Source organism: Salmo trutta, unplaced genomic scaffold (assembly GCF_901001165.1).
Source record: "Salmo trutta unplaced genomic scaffold, fSalTru1.1, whole genome shotgun sequence".
Lineage (NCBI taxonomy): Eukaryota > Metazoa > Chordata > Actinopteri > Salmoniformes > Salmonidae > Salmo > Salmo trutta.
The window spans coordinates 206,635-212,634 of NW_021822727.1; the positions used below are offsets into that span (position 1 = coordinate 206,635).

Sequence of the window (6,000 nt, forward strand, 5' to 3'; positions counted from 1 at the left end):
CCTCAACACTGCGATGCAGTGCCTTAGACCGCTGCACCACTCGGGTGGCCCTGGCTTTTGTCTTTTTAACAAAGGAATATTTAACTTTCTCTGGTCATAGGAGTAACAACATTAATTAGCGCATGAGGCAGAAATAATGCAGTGCGACTTGAGTTTCGCCATCAGCTGGAAGACTGTGTCCCCTTTTCGCAGTGGAGGGAAGGATGGCAGAGGGACGGTGAGTCGGGTGAGAGGCAGCCTCACCGCTGCTCCTTCCCTCCTCTCAGACTGACCATCAGATGGAAGACTGTGTCCCTCCTCTCAGACTGACCATCAGATGCAGGCCATCAGTCCAGTAAAAAACAAAGAAGCAAATGATTCTGCTCACTGAGCTGTGCCTCACAAGTAATACAACAAATGATCTATTGCCAGTGTGATCATATACCTACATTTTGTAAAATATCATTTCTAAATGGTCTGAGAACAACAACATTGGCAGGTCAATTCAAGCATAGCAAATATGCAGTGATAATGTATTGGGTCTATAGCCTACTGCACAAACCTCATTGCTCCAGAGCTGTTTTTAATTGGTTAATGTTGCATAGGCTTACGCTTTTTAAATCAGTAAAAAAAAGTGAGCGGTAGATCGCGGCTTGTATTCTGACTCAGAACGTGATCTTTACTCAGAAAAGGTTGGTGACCGCTGATGTAGATCCATAAAGTAAACAGTAGGTTAATTTCTGCAATAACCAGGAGCGTTGAAGCGTGAGGCTAGACTTCTCCACTGTTTTGTCCCATAGCTACCGCGCTGTGGCAGTGTGAAGAGCACCTTCTCCCCTGTTTTGTCCCATAGCTACCGTGCTGTGGCAGTGTGAAGAGCACCCCTGTTTTGTCCCATAGCTACCACGCACCCCTGCAGATACACATATAGATACTCTGTATGACCGTGTGGGAGAAAGTCGTGCATTGTGCTCATCTCAATGGGCGCATTTGAGCGAATCACTTTTGTCAAGTCACTGACCATCGTTGGTCATCGCCTTTCAAAGTGTGTTGGATTATTTACAAAAATCATGTGATCTAAGGTCATGAATGTTCGACTGCAGTCGATTTGCAAGTTTCTGCAGTTGTTCTTCACCAACTTCATATTGCAGTCCTGGCCTGCATTATGGAGAGGCTCTATGGTCAACCAATCAAACAACGTGACCAAAGATATGACTGAAACAGCAACTCATTCGCCCAGATTTATGTCTACCTTGGATATAAACAAATAAATGTGATGTACACACATACTGTGATATTATGACTTAGTGTGTGATACGGGGCTCAGACATGTTCATTTCCACATTATAAAGAAAACCCATTAGAAACAATGGCAGCACTGTTGGTCTGAGCCTTGCTGTTGGAAAACCACATTAGTGTCCGACTTTAGATGCTTCACAGATGCAGCTCCTCGACCTCCCTCCTGGACTTTAGATGCTTCACAGACACACCTCCCTCCTGGACTTTAGATGCTTCCCTCCTGCACCTCCCCGACTTCCCTCCTGGACTTTAGATGCTTCACAGACGCACCTCCCTCCTGGACTTTAGATGCTTCCCTCCTGCACCTCCCCGACTTCCCTCCTGGACTTTAGATGCTTCACAGACGCACCTCCCTCGACTTCCCTCCTGGACTTTAGATGCTTCCCTCCTGGACCTCCCCCGACTTCCCTCCTGGACTTTAGATGCTTCACAGACACACCTCCCTCCTGGACTTCCCTCCTGGACTTCCCTCCTGGACTTCCGTCTACAGTTGGTGGCTTTAGCTTTACCTCTCAGATGAACCCATTATGAGGTGTTGTTCATGGGAACATCATCTCCCTTATAAGGTCAATCTCAATGTGACCTTGCCAGATTCACAAGCTTGAAAACCAATTTAAATGTATTTATTTAGTCACCGTTTCTCCCCAATTTCTGGTAATTACAATCTTGTCTCATCGCTGCAACTCCCCAACTGGCTCGGGAGAGGATTTGGTTTGTCATGTAGTTGAGAGGGGTGCATCTTGGCTATAAAAGATCTTTGTACTTTTGTGTTGTCACTATCAACGGTTCATTAGAAATGGCGAATCGTTGAAAGTCATTGCTAATGCAAAGCTCTTGTTATTAAAGATGTAGTTTAAGTATAACTCTGACTGGTGTGTGAAGTTTGTAACTCTTCTCATTTGGTAATGCAGAAATTAGCCACCACACTTTGCATTCTTGGGTACAGGAACAATGGTGGCCATCTTGAAGCATGTGGCGACAGCAGACTGGGATAGGCAGAAATTGAATATGTGTTTAAACACACCAGCCAGCTAGTCTGCCCATGCTCTGAGGATGCGGCTAGGGATGCCATCTGGGTCAGCAGCCTTGGAGGGTTAACACGTTTAAATGTCTTAATCACGTCGGCCACGGAGGAGGAGAGCCCACAGTCCTTGGTAGCGGGCCACATCGGTGGCACTGTATTATCCTCAAAGTGTGCAAAGAAGGTGTTTAGTTTGTCTGGAAGCAAGACATCGTTGTCCGTGACGTGGCTGGTTTTCTTTTTGTAGTCTGTGATTGTCTGAAGACCCTGCCACATACGTCTCGTGTCTGGACCGTTGCATTGTGACTCCACTTTGTCTCTATACTGAAATGTCACTTGTTTGATTGCCTTGTAGAGGGAATAACTACAATGTTTGTATTAGGCCATATTCCCAGTCACCTTCCCATTGTTAAATAAGGTGGTTTGCGCTTTCAGTTTTGCGCGAATGCCACCATCTATCCACGGTTTCTGGTTAGGGTAGGTTTAATAGTCACAGTAAGTACATCTTCTCCTATACAGTTCCTTATAAACTCACTCACCGAATCAGCGAATACGTCAATATTATTATCTGAGGCTACCCGGAACATGTCCCAGTCCGTGTGACAAAAACACTCTTGAAGCGTGGTTTCCGATTGGTCAGACCAGTGTTGAAAAGTCCTTAGCATGGGTACATTCTGTTTGAGTTTCTGCTTATAGGAAGGGAGGAGCAAAATGGAGTCGTGGTCAGATTTGCCAAAAGGAGGGCGGGGGAGGGCCTTGTATGCATCTCGGAAGTTAGAGTAGCAGTGATCAGTGTATTTCCAGCTTGAGTGCTACAGTCAATATGCTGATAGAATTTAGGTAGCCTTAAAACCCCCAGCTACAATAAATGCAGCCTCAGGATATATGGTTTCCAGTTTGCATAAGGTCCAGTGAAGTTCCTTGAGGGCCGTCGTGGTATCGGCTTGAGGGGGGATATACACGTCTGTGACAATAACCGAGGAGAATTCTCTTGGGAGGTAATACGGTCGGCATTTGATTGTGAGGAATTCTAGGTCAGGTGAACAAAAGGACTTGAGTTCCTGTATGTTGTTACAATTACACCATGAGTTGTTAATCATGAAACATACACCCCCGCCCTTCTTCTTCCTGGAAAGATGTTTATTCCTGTCGACGTGACACACAAAGAATCCAGGTGGCTGTACCGACTCCAATAGCATATGCCCGGAGAGCCATGTGTCCGTGAAACAGAGTATGTTACAATCCCTGATGTCTCTCTGGAACCTTTGCCCTAATTTTGTCTACCTTGTTATCTAGAGACTGGACATTAGCGAGTAATATACTCAGAAGCGGTGGGTGGTGTGCGTGCCTCAGAAGACCGCTTCGCCTACCTCTTCTCTGGCGGCGTTGTTTTGGGTTGGCCTCCGGAATCAGTTCAAATGCCCTGGATGGTTCGGACAAAGGATCCGCTTCGGGAAGGTCATATTTCTGGTCGTATTCCTGGTCATAGTTCTGGTAAGTTGACATCGCTCTGATATCCAACACATAAAAAAACGAAATACTGCAAAGTTTACTAAGGACTAGAAGCGAGGCAGCCCTCTCTGTCGGCGCCATCTTGCCTAATTTCTGTTTTTGTGACAAAAAAGCAACGTAGTGTATAGTGTAGAGCACTGGTCACCAAACTTTTCTGATTCAAGAACACTTGTCTCGGCTTGCAGTCATAATGCAAGCAGAGACATGACTTAAAACACGCAAGCTAATTCATGTTGTTACTCATATGACCAGAGAAAGGTAAATATTCCTAATCCATGTTGTTACTCCTATGACCAGAGAAGGTAAATATTCCTAATTCATGTTGTTACTCCAATGACCAGAGAAGGTAAATATTCCTAATTCATGTTGTTACTCCTATGACCAGAGAAGGTAAATATTCCTAATTCATGTTGTTACTCCTATGACCAGAGAAAGGTAAATATTCCTAATTCATGTTGTTACTCCTATGACCAGAGAAAGGTAAATATTCCTAATTCATGTTGTTACTCCTATGACCAGAGAAAGGTAAATATTCCTAATCCATGTTGTTACTCCTATGACCAGAGAAAGGTAAATATTCCTAATTCATGTTGTTACTCCTATGACCAGAGAAAGGTAAATATTCCTAATTCAACAAAATAATAGAAAATGTTTACTTCGTGTTTACTTAGAAAACAAACAAACAAAATGAATTTAAAATGAAAATCTGAACTAATAGAACAAAAAAGTCATACAGTGGGGGAAAAAAGTATTTGATCCCCTGCTGATTTTGTACGTTTGCCCACTTACAAAGAAATTATCAGTCTATAATTTTAATAGTAGGTTTATTTGAACAGTGAGAGACAGAATAACAAAAAAATCCAGAAAAACGCATGTCAAAAATGTTATAAAATGATTTGCATTTTAATGAGGGAAATAAGTATTTGACTCCTCTGCAAAACATGACTTAGTACTTGGTGGCAAAACCCTTGTTGGCAATCACAGAGGTCAGACGTTTCTTGTAGTTGGCCACCAGGTTTGCACATATCTCAGGAGGGATTTTGTCCCACTCCTCTTTGCAGATCTTCTCCAAGTCATTAAGGTTTCGAGGCTGATGTTTGGCAACTCAAACCTTCAGCTCCCTCCACAGATTTTCTATGGGATTAAGGTCTGGAGACTGGCTAGGCCACTCCAGGACCTTAATGTGCTTCTTCTTGAGCCACTCCTTTGTTGCCTTGGCCGTATGTTTTGGGTCATTGTCATGCTGGAATACCCATCCACGACCCATTTTCAATGCCCTGGCTGAGGGAAGGAGGTTCTCACCCAAGATTTGACGGTACATGGCCCCGTCCATTGTCCTTTTGATGCGGTGAAGTTGTCCTGTCCCCTTAGCAGAAAAACACCCCCAAAGCATAATGTTTCCACCTCCATGTTTGACGGTGGAGATGGTGTTCTTGGGGTCATAGGCAGCATTCCTCCTCCTCCAAACACGGCGAGTTGAGTTGATGTCAAAGAGCTCTATTTTGGTGTCATCTGACGACAACACTTTCACCAGTTGTCCTCTGAGTCATTCAGATGTTCATTGGCAAACTTCAGACGGGCATGTATATGTATTCTTGAGCAGGAGGACCTTGCGGGCGCTGCAGGATTTCAGTCCTTCACGGCGTAGTGTGTTACCAATTGTTTTCTTGGTGACTATGGTCCCAGCTGCCTTGAGATCATTGACAAGATCCTCCCGTGTAGTTCTGGGCTGATTCCTCACCGTTCTCATGATCATTGCAACTCCACGAGGTGAGATCTTGCATGGAGCCCCAGGCCGAGGGAGATTGACAGTTCTTTTGTGTTTGTTCCATTTGTGAATAATCGCACCAAATGTTGCCACCTTCTCACCAAGCTGCTTGGTGATGGTCTTGTAGCCCATTCCAGCCTTGTGTAGGTCTACAATCTTGTCCCTGACATCCTTGGAGAGCTCTTTGGTCTTGGCAATGGTGGAGAGTTTGGAATCTGATTTATTGATTGCTTCTGTGGACAGGTGTCTTCTATACAGGTAACAAACTGAGATAAGGAGCACTCCCTTTAAGAGTGTGCTCCTAATCTCAGCTCGTTACCTGTATAAAAGACACCTGGGAGCCAGAAATCTTTCTGATTGAGAGGGGGTCAAATACTTATTTCCCTCATTAAAATGCAAATCAATTTATAACATTTTTGAC

At 44.3% G+C, this 6,000-nt stretch overlaps 1 protein-coding gene across 1 annotated transcript in view; it reads right to left on the reverse strand.

Annotated features, from left to right (window-relative positions):
- LOC115184034 (SH3 and multiple ankyrin repeat domains protein 3-like) overlaps window positions 1–6,000 on the reverse strand; it is a 72,844-nt gene that overhangs the window by 37,415 nt on the left and 29,429 nt on the right.